Source organism: Diceros bicornis, chromosome 17, assembly GCF_020826845.1.
Source record: "Diceros bicornis minor isolate mBicDic1 chromosome 17, mDicBic1.mat.cur, whole genome shotgun sequence".
In the NCBI taxonomy this organism is placed as follows: domain Eukaryota; kingdom Metazoa; phylum Chordata; class Mammalia; order Perissodactyla; family Rhinocerotidae; genus Diceros; species Diceros bicornis.
In genome coordinates, this window is record NC_080756.1 from 8,011,484 (window position 1) to 8,030,268 (window position 18,785).

The following is an 18,785-nucleotide window of genomic DNA, read 5'->3' on the forward strand; positions in this document are numbered from 1 at the left end:
CTTAAATTAGTTGCACGTGTGCATTTAATTAGCATCACGTGGAACATTAACACCAGAGAGAGGAAAGATGTGGTGTGATAGGAGGAAAGATAGGGAGTGATGCCTATAAGACAAAATCTTTTCCCCTGTGTTTGAAACCCAAAAGTCATCTTTTGAAATATGAATGTTATGAAGAGGTCTTTCACATTTCATAATCCTGTTTTCGCCCCACAGTGTGTGTGTGTGTCTATATATATCTATATTTTAGAGTTTTTTTCTTTTCTTTGATACAGCACACTAATCCACAAATCAACCTTTAAATTCTCTTTAACAATTGTTATTAGTGTAAGATTAAAACACTGTTGAGGAGGACGTTATTCCCGTGCCTCCAACTTGGCAACAATGAACGGAATTTAAGGAGAAAGTAGTGTTAAATACTCACCTCTTAAAAAGAGTTGCAAATTGCTGGGGCCAGGCCCCCTGCCTTGGGCTTAACTAGAGAAGACACATCATCTGTACTTTCCAGACGGATGGTCACCCCAGTGCCCCTTCCCAGCCTACACGAGAAAAATTGAGAGAAGTGGGGGAGATTCATAGAACTGTGGGTATCAGCCTGGCGAAGCCAGGGTTTGTGGTAAAGACGCTTTCTCATTTCCAAAGCCAAGCAAGTGTTGGGGTCTCTAAGAGAATCGCTCGTGAAGACTGCCCCACGGTGAATATCGTGTACAATTTTTAAAGCTATTTTTAAGAATTTTTAAGTTGTGTTATGGGCCAAGAAAATACTGTTGAGCATAGCAGATTACACATGGTCTTAGAAAACCTTCTTGTCTTGCTGTGCCTTTTCCACCCCGCCCCTGATGTCTCGGGTGAAGACTTTATGAAAGGTTTCTCCACCTCCTCTTCCTTTCCTCCTTTCCTTTATATTTTCCATACAAAAGGCCCGTTTTGTTTAAACTATTTTATATTTAAAATAATGAGTGTCATGTATATGTGGGTTTTAGAACATGTTCATAAAACGAACACCAGTGTGCTCACCATTCAATTGAGAAATGTAACATTTTTCGTACTCTTGAAATTGGCTGTGTATGCCACTCTGATTTCATTCCTTTGTCTCCTTACCCAAGATAATCACGGTTCTAAATTTTGTGATTATAATTCCTTTGCTTTTATTAATAATTTCATCATATATTTATATATCTTCAAATGACATATTGCTTAATTTTGATTGTTATTGAATTTACATAATAGTATTATACTGTATTCTCTGTAATTTGGTGTTTTGCCTGATGATATATTTGTGACGTTCGTTATAGTTGATGGCATGTAGCTGTAGTTTATTCCTTTTTTTTTTTTTACTATTGCTCCATATTTTATTGTATGAAGTCACCAGAATTTATGTAATTATTCTCTTGTACATGAACGTTTGTTGTTCTATTTTCTTGTCATTGTGAACAACACTTCTGTGAACATTCTTGTACTTCTCTCCTGGTGCACGTGTGCAAGGGTTTCTCTAGAGCACATTCCGAGGAGCAAAATTGCTGGGTCACAGGGCGTGCATCTTCAGTTTTACCAGATTATGCCAAATGGTTTTCCACAGTGGTAGTACTAATACGGTTGTCCAAGGTATTTTCTTACTGTCCTTGTCATCTCTGCTGTATCTGTGGTTGCGTCTCCTCTTTCTGTCTGAATAGTACTCATTTGTGTCATAGCTCTTCTTTTCTTACTTCGTCTGTGCAGATTGCTGTGTATGTTACCAGATTACAATTATCAACTTGATTAATCTGCACAGCTGATGAAAAGGATCTTGGTAATGACCCAATAGCTGTATTCCACTGCATTCCACTCCTGGGATCCCTCAGATCTGCTTGCTTCTCATTAAGTTCACTTCGTCCAGGCAGAGCTTATCAAAGATTCTGGCTAGTTACAGTTTCCAAGAAAATGTACTTGAGGAGGAATGGGGGTCCCCCCACCAGTGCAGTTGTACCAAGGCCATTGTTGGTACTCATCATCTGCCCACCTCCCTGGGCATTTTAGAACCCCCTCTCCTTTGGGTAGCACTTCTGCTTGTCTAGGGGGCTTGCCTGATGTTTTACCCAAACCTCATACCTGAGGGTTCTGAGCCCTAGATTATCATGTTTTAGTGCTGTGTTGTTGTACGTACAAATTTAAAGTTATAATTGGGCATAGGCCAAAAAATGCCCCAGTGGATCTTCTGAGAACCTAACATATTCCTCCCTGCCTCCATACACAGCAGCTACCCTCTTGCTCATGATCCTCAGGGTCATTTAACTCCATCAGTATTTAACTCTTCTCTCTTCTTGCTGGCCCCTGGGGCTGACCAGGGAGCATCCATAGCTTTACATTTAACAGGACTCTCTCTGTTTCCTCTGGTAGAAGCATCTCCCTGATGGAAACCAGTATTCCTACACTCATAGAGTCTGTTGGTAGTTTTCACAGGAATATTTTATATTTGATAATTCTGATGGAAAATTTGTTTTACTCAATAATTTTCAAGTACCTACAATAAAGGCTGAGAATATAGCATTCCATAAAAGAGGCAAAAATCTTTGTCTTCATGGAGTTTTTGTCCTAGAGGTGGGAAAATAGGTAATAAAAAGAAGAATAAACTGTTTTATTGTATAAATGCTATGGATAAAAATGAAGAAAGAGGTATAAGAAGTGTTCAAGAGGGGTTGTAACTTTAAGTAAGGCCTTTGGGTAAGGCCTCAAGTTTCCAGTGGAGCCAGCCATGGAAATATCTGGGGAAAGGATGTTTCAGGCAGAATGAGCAAGTATGAATGCTTTCAAGTAGGAACATGCCTGGAGACAATGAGCAGTAGCAAGAAGGATGATGTGCATAGAACAGAATGTGTAAGAAAGACAGTGGTAGGAGATTAGGTCATTATAGAACAGGTAAGTGTAGAAAATGAAAGAACGGAATAAATAGCTCTCCAAAATATCAGTGCAATAGCATCGTGCTCTCCAGAGCAACCGAATGGAGAATTGTGTTACTCTGTTTTCTGAACACGATGTAGAAACACTGCAGAAATCCAGAGCATTAGGACTTGAAAAATTATATCTAAAAATCAGAAAATGCTACCTGCTTAATAAAATCTTTTGAGCTTTGAGAACTAAAAGTCCCCCTCACACAGACAAATAAGTTTACTGCTCAAACTGCCACAGAGATTCAGTCCTGAATTCTCACGATTGTATGGAGCTGGGCATTTTGGGAGGGGGTGGTGATAACTCAGAGCATTGTGACAGCCAGTCAGAAAGTATAAGCAGTATTTCCCCCTTGGAAGCAATTACATTAGGTCCAGCTTCATATATTGAAGATCAAAGAGGAAACATTCAGTTTAGGACTCCAAGTTCCCAACATAAAAATCTAGTCATTAATCTTAGAAGGCCAATATGTTTTCTTGCCTTTTCTTCCTCTACCCATCACATTCAAACTAAATCTAAGGGGAATGAGTCATCATTTGATATTTGGGTTGGAAAAGCATCTGTATTTAGTGTGAAAGAGATACACTTGGGTGAGAGTTATACACGAAAAAGAAAGCCAAAAAATTTCATCTGATTAGGTAAGATTGAATATATGTTATCCTCATTGTCATACAAGGTTATTACTAATCTGACTTGGAACTTTTGATTGAATGGAATGTTTTCAAAGAAAAACAAATTTTAAAGTAAAGATGATTTTTAGTTCAAAGGCTGGATGAGAGAGCAGCCATTTAATTTTTTTCATTTTGGCAGCTCTTCATTTGTTTGTTGGTTCATTTGATGGTTTATTCATTTATTCAACCAACTTCCCAGTAAACAAAATCTATATTGAGTGTCATTTAAGTGTTGGGCTCTAAGTCAAGTTCTGAAAATATAAAAGTGAGCAGAACAGACATGATCCATGCCCTATGGAGTTTACAGTATAGTCGAGAAGAAAAACAATCTACTAGACAAATATTTAACTACAGATGGTATTAAAGTGCTGTAAAGATAAAATTTCAGGATAAGAGTATATAAACTGTGAAATGGATGGAGGGGATCAGGAGAGTCTTTTCTAGAGCAGAGACATTTGAGCCCAGATCTGAAAGGGGGATAGGAGTTAAGTGGACAGGGGGTGGGGCATCCAGGCAGGAGCAGTACTGTGTGCAAGGTGCCAAGACAGAAGGAATAGAATGCTCTGGAGCTAAACGAAGATGACTGTGTCTAGGGGGCAAAAAGCAAGGAGAATGGCGATGCACAATTTGGCAGGAGAGGGGGCTGGGGCAGACCCTTTGGGGCTGTATTCAGAATGCTGGTTTTCTTACAGTTACAATTGTTTGATCCAATTTAGCTAGGAGATTACTGGGTTCTCTTGGGCCGGTTTGCAGCTGACTATGATGTACACCAAAGTTTAAGAAGCTTGATTTATAATTCATAGTGTTTTAAGGACCTTGTTTATGAAAACTATTGAATTAATGTCCTAAGAGAAAGAAAAATGGCCATAACATAAACTGACCCTACTCTGGATTTTTAAGAACACATTTTATTATTTATTTTATTGAATTTTCAAAGTAATATGTGTTTATTTGAGAACCTTTGGTAACAAAGAAAAATGTCAAGAGAAGAAACATACAAATTATTAAGAAGCATACAAATTATTACATGACATTTGGGCATATTTCCATTTGGTTTAATTTATGAATATATTAAATATATTTGAGAGCTTGGTGTTTATTCATTTATTTAATTATTCATACATTTATCGACACGGACTAAGTATGTGAGAGACTACGCTGATCTGAGCTGGTGATTCTGCTTTAACTTATGCAGATAAAGTTGCTGTTTTCCTGGAGTTTACCCTTGCATGTCCTGATTTTTTTCCTTCTCTTTTTTGTTTTAAGATATCTTTTGTTTCCAGAATAGTCCATAAAACACGCATGTACACTCAAAAGAATCATTATAAAGCAGACATTTGGACAACCACCAACCAGGACAAGAAACAGAATATTTTCAGCTCCTCAGAGCTCCTTACGCCTCTCTCTGATCACAGCCTCTCCTCCCACAGACGGGCCCCTTTCCTGACTTCCTACCTCTAAACAATAGACTATTGTTTTGTCTGGGTTTTAATTTTGTAAAAATGGAATCCTACCATGGGCATTGTTTTTAGTGTTTAGTGATTTGCTTCTTACCCTCAACACTTTCTCTTGGGATTCATCCATGTTGTGATATAGGATTCCATTGTATGAATATACTGTGATGTATTTCTCTCTTTTCCTGTTGACGGACATTTGGGTCTTTCCGGTTGTTGGTTATGATTGACAGTGCTGCTGTGGGCATTATTATACACGTGTTTTGGTTTACATGTGCAAAATTTCCCCAGGGTATATTTCTAATGGTGGAATTTTATGGGTCATTTGATAAGCACATATTCAACTTTACTTTTTTCCCCCACTTAGCAGTATAATTAGCAGTAACCAATGTGTATTTACTTATATATTTAAAAACTATCCATAAACACAAATTTTAATTGGGCATGGAAAAACATTATAATAATGTACCCTAAATTATTTAACAAAATCTTTGTTGTTAGATTTTTTTAAGACTTTTTTGTTTAATACTAATATAAAAATTTTGTGTGATGATTTTTGTTCATATTTGATATTAATTTCTTTACATAGCTAACACAATGTGAATATCTGTGGTCAAAAAGAATGAAATGGTTGCGTTTGTATCGTTCAACATTCAGTCAGGAAAAAGAGTGGTTTAAAATAGGGAATTGGTTACAAAAGTGTTGAAAGGGCTGGAGAAGGAAGTAGGGAATGGTGATACCAAGAGACTGGTAACTGCTGAGGTGGACGATCACACAGACAGGTGGTGTTACCCACAGCTCCTGAGCGTGTCTGCTGCTGATGTTGCTGAAGCACTGCGGAAGCTTTAGGAATTAGGAAGCACTTCCACTGCCACTGAGAAGGAAGCCTGGAACCGGTTCCCTCATGATATTGCAAGACCTGGAAGGCTGAATGGTGCCAATGCTGCTAGACTCTGTGCCAATGCTGCTGAAGCCCACAGGTATACACATTATCCTCCCTTAGCACTTCTGAAGCCAGAAGCTGGAAAAAACCAGACGGCTTCTTCCTTCTTTCAGTTGTCCTTTCTTATGAGTGCCTTTCTCCGAGAAGAGGACTTCAGGATGGAATTCAATATGCAAGAAATCTACTGGAGGAAACACTTTTGAAGTATACAGGAGGAGGGAGAAGGAGTAGATGGGGGTGAGCCTTCAGACCATGAAGAAGGCTGACACCTGTGAAGGAAGAGAAGGAAGGAAGGAGGATTGAATAGGCAGAACCTCAAACTTCAGCACAGTTTAAAAAAATCTTGACCAGGCCAGTTTGGAGTCCCTGCAAAGGTTGCCCTTAGAGGGAGGCCCATATTTAGCAAAGAGGCCAGGCTATCGTGTTCCTGTCACGCTCAGTCACTGACTGATAGGAGCTCGAGCAAAGTGTGGTCTTGGCGAGATCCTACGATGGATCCACAGGTGTGGTGGGTGAAGGCCATCAGTCCACTCTGCTCTTTGCTATGGGTTCTTTGGAGGGAGATCTAAGCACACATCTTTGTAGCTGCCACACTTCCATGGGCAGAATCTAATCAGAAACCAGCCAGCAAGGGAGTGTAGGAAATCTACTATTTAAGCTTCCAGATCCCTTCAATACAGAGAGGAATACAGAAGGGTAAATGTTGGGGAAGAAAATGACAAATATCTGCCACAGGAATATTTATACATATTGTCGAATTTCTTTTTATTCCCTCACAAAGGTGTATAAAACTTCCCATCTCACCCCTCTGAAAATATTGGCTACTAATTTTTTTAAAAATATCTTTGTTAAGTTAGAAGGTCCTGAAATGGTCTTTTATTCATATTTTAATCTATATTTTTGAGTACTCATGAATGGATAAAGTTAATTTTTAAACTATTTTCATTTTCTATTATTTGAATTATTCAATTCCTTTGCCAATTCAATGTTTCTGTTACTGGTCTTTTTGAAAACCTTACAGATCTCTTAAAGCTTGGTCACATTCTTTGTATATTTTCAGTTTATATGCTTTTCAAATTTATTATGTTGTTTTAAAATAAAGTTTATATTTTTCAAAACATAAAATGTCCTACGCTATTGTTGGAGAAAATTTGGAAAACATAAAAATATAAAGAAGAAACTTTAAAACACCTGTAATTCTGCTGCACATATGCCACTATTAACTTTCAGTTACTATTCATATAATAATATTAAGAATATGGGGCCGGCCTGGTAGCGTAGTGGTTAAGTTCCGCGCACTCCGCTTCAGCGGCCCGAGTTCATGGGTTTGGATCCGGGGGGCAGACATATACTACTCATCACGCCATGCTGTGGCATTGACCCACATACCAAAAAAAAAGAAAAAATAGAGGAAGATTGGCACAGATGTGAGCTCAGGGTGAAGCTTCCTCAAGCAAAAAGAAGATTGGCAACAGATGTTAGCTCAGGGCCAATCTCCCTCACCATAAACACACAAAATATATATATACTGTATCCATAGATTTGTTCTCTCCTTTCTCACTTCTTATATTGTGAGCATTTCTTCATGTTTCCTGGGAAATTATTTTTTCAACCATACTGTATTATTGGATATTCAAACTGTTTGTTATTTTTCTCTAGTAAAAATAATGCTACAATGAACATTCATATGTGAAGTTGTTTATTCCTGTATCTGTTTATTAGGCTAGATTTATGATTCAATAACTAGGTCAAATGACTTAAATTTTAAAATATTATTGTGTTTTGACAATATATTTTTAACTATAAAAAGAATTTGTCTTTATTTTAGGATATTTGGAAAGTGTAAAAGAAGCTCTAATGAAATAAAAATAATCTAATATACTCAGAGAATGTTCATTTATTGATATTTATACATATAAATATACATATACATATAAATAATACATATTAGAATGTATGCATTTTGATACGTGTTATCAAGTTGCAAACATTCCAATTTACATTCCCATCAGCAGGGAGAGAATGCGTGTATTTACACAGCTCTGTCAACACTGAGATTCATCATTCTATTTAGTATTTGCCAATTTCATCCTGTTTTAATTTGCAATTTATAATTACTAAACATGATAAACATTTTTATTGATTTATTGACCATTAATATTTTTATTAATTGTCTTTTCATGTATCTTATCCATTGTTTTTGTTAGATTACCCTGTTTTTCTTTATGACTCTTTTTTAAGGATTAACATTTGTGTTATATTACCAGTAGTTTAAATTTTACATAGTCAGTCTATCAGCATTGTGTGTAAGAGCTCAGCTTCAGAGCCCCAGACAGTCTGAGTTTGATCCAGATTTGTTCCTTTATTAGCTCTAGGTAACCTCTTTTTGTTGTTGGTTGGGGGAGACGATGAGTATCCAGATACTTTTAAAGATGGTTTCTTTAACCTTGAATTTAAAAAAATTATTGCCAATATGTATCTAGGTTTTGTCTCTTTTAATTATTGAGTGAACCTTTTCAAGCTTAGTTTTCAGTTTTCAAAGAAAACTTTACTTTTGTCTTTAATGAATGCTTTTATCTTTGTTATTGTTTTATTTTTTTTCCTCTTCTTTCCATTTCTGGATCTCCTACGTTTTGCTCTGTTTTTTGTATGTTTAGGTTTTGCTTTTTGGACTGGCCAGATTCCTTAGATAAGACTCCTTTAATCCCTTGGCTAAGAACCTCAGAGAGTTGAGGGTGAACATGGCTGGGGGCTGGGGTGTGTCTCACCTCACTGTTCTGTAGTTCACTGAGTTCCCTTGTCTTCAGTGTGGTGCCTACAACCTCCCTTCTGTCTTGTGTGCCCCAGTCCAGAGACCACCTCTATCTTTCTCTCCAAAAAGTAAACCTCCGCGCTTCTGCCAGGTTGGCAGGTGGACAGCCGCCCAGTGACATGGAATGATGGAGAGTAACTAGAGATTTAATGGCTTCTCAGACTGTTTTCACCAGTGCTCCCAATTACAGCCCTCAACTTACCCGTCCCAGACCTACTTGATGCTTCCCGTCTCTCATTCTTTTGGCAAATCTGCACAGCCAGCCTACAGTTTCTCTTTCTCGAGTCCAATGTCAGTTCCAGAATTTTGTTGCTATTGCCTCTTACTTGAACGCATTTTTTCAATCCACCAGCTTATGTCAGAATACTAATGAGGTTTTACATTTTGCTATTTTCTTTTTAGTTTTCTTGTACTCTTGCTTATCTTCTTCTCCAGTTCCACGTTTACTCTCCACCCTCTGTTGTAGCTCATCTTCCATCCTTGCTTTGATCAAGTCCATCTTTCTTGAATTTATATATATAAGGAAGTACAAAGCAGGAGCTTTATCAATTTTATTTTTATTTCTCATAGTAAGTTTTTAAATGATGCTATGACACTGCTTTTAGTGTACTATAATCTCTTCCTTTCATTTAGAAATAGAATTCTGCAGGCCTTGTTTGTTCTTCCCGTTTTCTCATCCGTTCCTATTCTTTGTCCCAATCCGCGTGAGTGGGTCTTGAGCTTTCGCTCCCCGTGTGTATCCTGTTGGAATTCTGCTCTCAGAATGTAAGTAGGACATTCTGAAGGTATGGCTAGTTCCATTGGCCCCCGATTGGTTTCTTCTTAGTGTCTGTGGAAGCTGCTTTGATAGGTACCAGATATGTGCATCTAATTTTGAACTTGGTAGGGCTTCTTCTCTAGGTTCCTAAAACATTCCCACCTTCTTCTGGATCTTGCTGCCAGTGAAGTCAAGGGTGAATACCGTTATCCTTCTGGTTTTCTGTTTGGACTCGCAGAGCAGCTGCTGTTTAGTTCTGCAGCTCAGGAAGCGTTCCTAACAGCACGCTCCCCATCCCACAGCTTGCTCCCGGTTCTTCAAGCCAGAGTCTTTGCAATCATCCTTGACACCTTTCTTGCCATCTTTACCCATATCCAATCGATTGTAAAACCCTATTAGTTTTAGTTCCTAATTTTCTTTCAAATCTGAATGTGTTCTCCTTCTCCATGGCCATTATCTTCTCTGAACCATTGCAATTCTCTTCTCATCCAAAATTTCCCGACTCTAATCAGTTTTCCACACAGCCACTGAAGTGAGTTTTTAAAAGTAAATATTTGATAATGTTACTTCTCTACTTAGAACCCTTAAGATAAAGTTCAAAACTTGTAATACGGTTGACAAAGCCCTGTGTGCTTTGTCTCTTGTCCTCTTCTTTGGGTACCTTCCCTCTTAGTATGATCCACACGCATTCTCTATAGCAGTTGTTTGAAGGCGCTGTGCCCCTTCATGCCACACTCTCTCTGTGTGTGCGCTTTTTGCATTTCATCGCTTTATTGGTCTAGCTAACTGCATCATTCCTGTCTATTGTCTCCCCCTGAAAGCTTCTCTTATCCCTCCAGGTGAGTTTCTCTGTTATATGGTCACAGAGCATTTTGTACCCTTTACATTTCTTATCGCAATTGTAACTGATTAATTATTTGTGTAATTATTTGTTCATGCTTATCTTTTCCACGTAGCTGTCAGCTCTGTGAGGGTAGAGCCACGTATTTCATGCTTCGCAGCTCCTGTTCCTAACAGTATCCAGCATAAATAAAATCATGACACGTCTCTTCCTTTAGATATGCTCTTAATTTAGATTTCTTGTTTCAACACATTGAACAGAAGTTACAAAAGAGTTTGAGAAATTAATGGTGATAGCAAGTATCCTTGGTGTTTTCTTCCTGTTTTAATGGTGGTTGGTCCAGTGTTCCAGAACTAAGTATAATGTTGACTTTTAAAAAATAGTTAAAAAATTACATTTAAGAAATCTTTTCTCTAATTATTTGAAGGGATTAGGTTTTGTTTTCAGTTTAGAACGTATTTGGAGGTATAGAATTAGGGAAATTCTGAATATTTAAAGTAAAAACAAATGAAGTAATCCTCCTTATCATTTCTGTGCCTTCATATACATACTTTATTTATTTGGGCTATGAAAGGAATATTCTTTCACTGTAGTTTCTCTCTCTTGCAGTCAAGGATTTTTTTTTTTTTTTTTAATAATAAACTGTAAGCAGAACAAGTCTACTATAAGGAGAGTGAATCTTACTATTTCAGAAAATATAATATAGTTTTTCTGGTATTGGTGGGTTTGAAGGTCACTGAATGAAGTTATTATCATTACTGCATAGTTTTGTACTTAAAAAAAGAAGAAAATCATAAAGTGTTTGTTCTCTTTTGACTGTGAACAATTCATTAATTGAAAAATATTTAGTTATTTCCAGGCATATACTGGATACTGTGCAGCTATCAACAAGCATTCTATAACTTATTTTGGGGAATTTATTTAATGTGTTCCTATGACTGATCCTCATCACTCGACAATAATTAAAGGAAATCAAAGAGGTCTTGAGTTTATTTAAATTAGAGTCGAATTTGCTAATACTTGATTACCTAGAGCAGTATTTCTCAACTGTTTTTTATTTTTGCTCTCTAAGGAGCTTTTCAGGTATTTTTCTCCTAATTGAACTCCACTCCCTTGAAATTTTAATACCACAGATATATTGTATATTTGTTTATGTGCTATTTTTATATCTATGATTTATAGACAAAGTGGGTAAGACTTTTTTACTTTCCATGAACCAATTTTCACCCTCTGGGGCAATGATATCACCCCTGTTGGAAACACGTGACCCAGAGTTTGTCAATTTTTGTTTCTGTGATACTTGTTTCATAGTATTGTTCTTTTCTTGTCATTAATCGTCATTTGTAAAAGTCCCTAATAGCATATTGATATAACAGATCCTAAGGACCCGAAGGAGCTAATATAACCTACTAGATCAATAATCTACGTTTTAATGAGTTCATATGACAAAATATTTGAGGGAAAGAGTTCTTTCATGTATCTTACAATTTATTTTATTTATATTTTTTTCATGAGTGTCATAAAAAAAAGATGATGGCCTCCTGAAGTACTTAAATTTTTGTTCAATCACACCAGGTTCCTAGTCTTGGGCCTGTGAACACCTTTCTTACCAAGTCACCAAACCATGTTGTTCTATAATTTTCATAATAATACAAGTTATCAGGCCGCTGGAAAATATTTTTAACGTCTTCTATAGTTTCTACTTTTTCATATTGTGAGTTCCATTTCTGTATTGCTAATGTATTGGATGTCTGTGTAATAGGAAATCATTTACTTAGTAATTCAAATCTGGTCATGATATTTGGATGTTAATAAAATAAAATAAATAGAACACAAGACTAGATATTAAATTACCAAACAAAATGGCTGCTTAGCTAATCGCCCATGATGAACATGTCTGCTTCCCCAAATAAATTGTTTATAAGTTCACAATGAGTATGGGAGACTGCATTTGTAGAATAAACAGATTGAAAGACTAAATTGAAATGGTGCTTAAGATACTTATTTGATCAGAGTGCTGAAAAGAGAAGAAAATTTGGAGTCAGGAGAATTTATGGTTTGAGCTGAATGCCCTTGGGTGAAACATATTACCACTGACATTTTAGTTTATTTGTCTGTAAAACAGGAGTAATAGGTGCTCATTTTCCTACCCTGGATTGGTATAGATTTACAAAATGATAATGCATATAAAATTTCTTTTAAAGCACCATAAAATGTGAGTTATTATAGTTTCTACTCTATAAAAAAAATTTAAATTTTACTGATAATACTTTTATAAATATTGATAGTTTTGAGAGGCATTGGGAAATAAAATTAAAGTGGGAGTCATATGGGGAACATTTTCATGTTCTTTTGAAATATGATATAAGACATATAATAATCAGCCCCTTAGTTCTTTGCCCATACGTGAAATTCATATGTTTTTGCAAATGTGTATCCATGGGAGAATTTTGAGGAAACTGAACGTTATCTGTTAGTAGAAAAAAATCAAGCTGTTTTATAATGTATTTTTAAGTTATAACTAGTTCACTGGAAGGTTTATGTTGAGAAAATCAATCAGTTGAAAAAACAATTTTCCTGATTTGAAACAAATTGCATTGAAGTTATAAAGAGAAATGAAAATCAATGGTAGATAAAAGTGACAGCCTCACTAGTAGAAGATTCAGGGAGAAAACGTTCCCATAATTCACATGGCAAGTTATTAGGGTATTTGTGTTATCATTGTAAGACTCTGCAAATGTTTTATCTCCAGACAGATATTACTTAAGTGAAATCACCCTGTTGTTCTTGTTTCCTAACAAAGGTATGCTACTTAACATTGTTATGACACACTAGCAAATTCGCCTTTAGAATGCCAGTGCCTGGCAGACATTTAACTCAAAGATAGGTGAAGCCCCACTCCCTTTTTTTGCAATTTATATATTCCTAAAATGTATATTAAAATGAACTTTATAAATGAGTTCATTTTCAAAAACATCGAAGAAAATTCACTCTTTTTGGGTCAATCGACATGTGAATAATTATATCTTATATTTCTCATACATTTTACATATAATGGGTTTTTTCAATGTAATCTGTACATATCAAATATTGAATATAATTAACTTTCAGAAATAATATCAAATTATTGTTGGTTTCTTTCCTTCCAAACATTTTGTTTCCCTGTAATTTATTTATCATTCATTCGTTCAACAAATATGTGTTGAGCATTCATTACATGCCAGATACTGCTTAGGCACCAAGAGACCATCAAAATGAATTACATTATCTCTCAAGGAACTCATTGGCTAAAAGAAAAACACAGTTGTGTAATAAAAGTATGAACACAATGAGTGTTTAATAAAATCTTACCCATTCACAGATAAGGACAACACATGTGCACATGCATAGAATAACAACAGCAGGAGAAATGATAGAGACAAATCCATCTTAATGTTGGAAAAAAAGTAAAAGTACTAGAAAGTGCATAAGTACATGTCAGCCTGAGAGGGTCAGTGAAGGTAGGAGATGGCTGATGTGTAATGGGTGGGTAACGGACTTGTGTGGGAGGGAAAGTGCAGGGTTGGAAGGCAGCTAGAAGAATGAGAAATATTTGTGGGAAGTAAGATGTAGGGACACCTGCCAGCTATGATCACAAAATGACTTGTTTGATGAAACACCCGGGAGATGAACTCAAGTCTTCCGTTCTTCTAGAGTAACAGCTTGGATTTTGAAATTGCAGAACTTTTACCACTTTAACTTAACAGTTGTTGAAACCTCTTTGTATCTTTATGGAGGAAATTAAATATCTCTATCAAAATCTGACTATCATTCTCAGACCTGTCCCTGGTCAGGCAGTTGTTTTAGGTTGCAATTAGAGTTCTCCTTTAATCACAAATCAAGTTTTTATTTCAAAGGAAACAGTATTCAAGTTATGTAAATAAAGCCAATAGCCCTAATCAAGTCAACCTTTATATCACGGAAATATGTAAAAACGCTTATCCTTTATGGTTTTCTTACTTGAATTTGTTTTGAGGTTGTGATCTTATTTTATCAGAGTACATAGTTCTCGAATAAGTCATAAACTTTTAAAAAACTGTCTTAATGAAAATACTATGTCACTTTGATAGAAGTACTAAAATGATTCCCACTCATCTTTCAGAGGTATTTTTGAACTTGAATCTAGTCATTTAGAAAACACTATTGGAAGTGAAGATGTTTGTTTAATCAAAAGAGAAATTGAGCTCCAAATCTTAACTTGAAGAGAGTATGCTAAGGAATGTGGGATGCCCAGCCACAGTAATATTTACAATGCATTAATAACTATAGAAAAAAAAGTCTATCCATCTGGTATATCAGCACCTAAGAAGATACTCTAGGATATTATTATTGATCAGTCCTAGAATTGATAATTCTCAAGACTGAATTTGTTGCTTTTCAGCTGAAGTTTCATATTTTGAAAAGAGTCTGGACTCCCAATATGGGCTCTAAATATATTGTTTTTATTTCAAAATGTAGATTGATATGGGGGCTGGCCTGGTGGTGTAGAGGTTAAGTTCGTCTGCTCCACTTCAGTGGCCTGGGCTTCACCAGTTTGGATCTTGGGCGCAGACGTAGGCACCGCTCATCAAGCCATGCTGAGGTCACGTCCCACATAGAGCAACTAGAAGGATGTACACCTATGACATCCAGCTATCTACTTGGGCTTTGGGAAGAAAAACGGAAAAAAGGAGGAAGATTGGCAAGAGATGTTAGCTCAGGGCCAATCTTCCTCAAAAAACAAAGCAAAACAAAACAAAACAACAACTGTGGAACTTCTTTAAAAAAAAGAAAAAAAATGTAGATTGATAGTACTTTCAATCTCATCATGTAAAGTGGAACAAAAGCTTATTTTATATAATGAATTCTGTGGTTAGTTCAACACAACCATTCTATTGTAGTGTTAGTGAAGGAATTATGGTCTTGTAAAACAGGATTCGGCAACCATTTATCTATGTTATTAATTGGAACATCCTGGACCCTTTCCATGTGGTATGTTGTACGTTTTGTAATTTTGTAGAACGTTGTTCTGTGGATCGTTACATGAATGCTATTGACAAAGAGCTTTAGAGTTATCAAGTGATTGCTTATGCCTCTGGACACACTGGCAAAGTTTAAAATATGGGGTTGTAATTCCAAATGCTGAGATATTCTCTTTGGAAAATGGGTAATCTTCTCAGAAGGATAGTAAACTCTCATATCCCTTTAGGGGATTTTCTTTAGTGTCTCAAATCTATCTTCTCTCAAAGCACTAATACCAACTCCTCATAGGGAAAGTTTCTGTGTTAAAGATCCTGTTTTTTGTTAATAAATCACAGGTTGATCGTGGAGCCACAATTGTTCATGATGCAATGTTTCAAGGTCTCTGGGTCACTTTTCCTGGCCCTACAAGGCAATAAGAAGCTTTGGGCTTGGGATATTGGGAGCCAGAAGCTGGGGGTGACCAAGCCCATTCGTATTCTCACTAAATGCCATGTATCACAGTAAAGAAACACATATATTTGTGTCAGTGCTACAACTGCTGTGGACATGATCAGGCTGGAGCTCTCTTAGACACCAGCAATTTAAGATACCAACTCAACTAATAACCTTGGAAGCTTCTCAGTTTATCATTTGACTTTCTTCTCTTTATGAAATATGTTGATTTGTTCTCTGCTAGCTGTTTTCCTGGGAGCCCATAGCTACCATGTCAAGCAGACCGTCTCATCATGCTTAGTTCCTTATGACTTAGACTCATTTCTGGAGCTTGTCCTGAGCTCAATGTGATGGTAATATTATTCGATTTGGATAGTCTATATGTATTATATTAACATGTAAATATACACAGTGCATATACTTCTAAGTTTTGTAATACTGTCAGATAAGGTTGCTTTGTGGAGTGTTTTCAAGACAGCCAACAATATATCATCTAGGGTTGAGAAAACAGCCAGTCTATCCTTCATAGACAAAGATGATTTTCTATGAACTAATAATGGATTCTCACATGGCTGATAATTGTTTAAGAGTTGTGATTTTTAGCCAATTTGTTTCCTCTTTTGTTGAAGCTCAGTGACTTCTTATTTTAGCAGAACAAAATTATTATTTCTGTTTACTTTCATTTCAAATTAGATCATAATGGAAATCTTTGGATGTAATGAGCTTTAAAACCTACTTCCTATAAAAATGATCCATTTTAACCTAAATAGTAAAGACCTTAATCTCGGTAATATAACTTTCTATATCTCAAAGAAATAATAACCATTTGAAAATAGATAGAAAATGCTGTTTTCTTTTGTACTATTGTAACATAAATAAACTATTTTGACAAACAAATAAGTCCATATATAGGATTCAGTTCTGAATACGGAAACAATGAATCTTTACTTGACCAGATTTCAGCCTTGCTGAAAATGTCTTGAAATATTTGTCAGAAAACCACTTAGATAAGAATCTTTTTCAAGCTGGAGATGTTTGCTGTTCAGTGTCAGTCTTAAGCTCAAGGCTAAAGTATTTCCTTATTGGCTAAAAGGTAGAAATGGTTTAAAGTGAAATTCTCATGGACTCTCACTTGGCTGTTCCAGGGAAGAAATTATTCAGTGAATAATGAGAAAGTATGAGTTTATAAAAGTGACATTTTTTAAACCACCACCTGCCCCAATAATCTACATTTTTGCCTAAATTATTAAACATTTTTAGAACTCTCTCTTATAAGCCAGGTATGTATCATTTTTCCAGTATTATTATTAACATTGAATATTTTCTCTTCCCAAGTAACCAATTGGCCCATAATTTCAGGATTGAAAAAATACTTAGAGGTCATATACTGTAACTGCTGATCAATGCATGGCTCCCTCTACAAGACTCCCGGCCAGTCTTCAGCTTTTTCTATGTATTACCACAGCTCGCCACTTCACAAGTTCACCTACTTCATTTTTTGAAACATCAGATTGTTTGACCTTGTTTGAAAGTTGTCTCATGACCTTATATATTTATACATTTGTTTACCTATTTCTGTGTGTATAAATGCATCTACTTCCAAAATCAGAAGTGATAACATCTGCTTAACTTCAACCAATTAAAAATAGATAGTGAGGCATCACATGACTATTCCTTCTGTGTAATGATCCTTTAATTATTTTCAGACACTTGTCTTCTCTTCTTTTAGACCTCTTCTCTTTAGAATTAACATCGCCCAACTTTTTCAATTAATCTTCAAAAACAGGCTCTTACCTTTATGATCCTTTGAGGACTTACCTCTATGTATTACAGATTACTCTTATTATGGATTATTCAAAGCAGAATAAAATGGGAAATACAGGGTTCTAAACTTTTTCTATTGCTTTTTCTGCAATTGTTTGGTCAACCTCACTTTCCTGGCTTCTCCCAAATATAATTTTTCCAATATCTAGAGCCCCACTGCTTCCTAAACAGTACACCAACTTTGTTTCAAGAACAGAGTGCAGTAGAGTAATTCAGCAAACGTGGAAATAATTTCTTTTTCTGACTCAGGGGTCTCAAATCTATAGTTCAAGACAGAAAACGCTTTTCTGAAATAACCTTTCATGATTGCCCTCTTCTGTCTCAGGTGCTGTTAGTGAGGCAAATTTGTTCTGAAGTTTGTCTCAATTCTCCTGCCTAATGAGCATACTCTGATACCCAAGGCAGCCACCCCTTAGTCTCTCTCTCCACATGGTGATTAATCTCAACTCTCCTCAGCACGTCTGTTTCTTTCTTCCCCCTGTGGACCTGCTCTGCTTCTCCATGCATATGGCCACCCTTCAGCTCTCAAGTTTATAGAACATTAGTTACAGCCACACCCTGAATCTGAGACTAGTGTATTTCAACATCGAGTGAAAATTCCTTAGAGAGATGCCCTACTGAGTAACTGTGGATTAAGTTTAAATATGACCTGTATAGGGCATTTCAAAGAGAAAGAATGTCTACTTCAATGTGGAATAGCTCTTTGGTTTGCCCCAATGCTTTAGTCCGTGGCTAGTGTTTTGTATTTTTCATTTTTGATGAAGTTAAAATGTCATCAAATATTTAGGGCTCCTCATGCTTTGAGATTTTTGAAAAATTGAGTGTCATCTCAATTTTTCTGACCTAGAATGTATGTGTTGTTTTTTTTTTTTTTTGAGGAAGATCAGCCCTGAGCTGACATCCATACCAGTCCTCCTCTTTTTGCTGAGGAAGACTGGCCCTGGGCTAACATCTGTGCCCATCTTCCTCCACTTTATGTGGGATGTCGCCACAGCGTGGCCTGAGAAGCGGTGAGTCAGTGCGCGCCTGGGATCCGAACCTGGGCTGTCAGCAGCGGTGCGCGTGCACTTAACCGCTATGCCACGGGGTCGGCCCCCTAGAATGTATGTTTTAGTTTGATTTCTAGGA

General features: G+C 36.4%; 1 protein-coding gene across 1 annotated transcript in view; it reads left to right on the top strand.

Annotated features, from left to right (window-relative positions):
• TAFA2 (TAFA chemokine like family member 2) overlaps positions 1-18,785 on the top strand; it is a 406,461-nt gene that overhangs the window by 281,749 nt on the left and 105,927 nt on the right. The window lies entirely within an intron of this gene.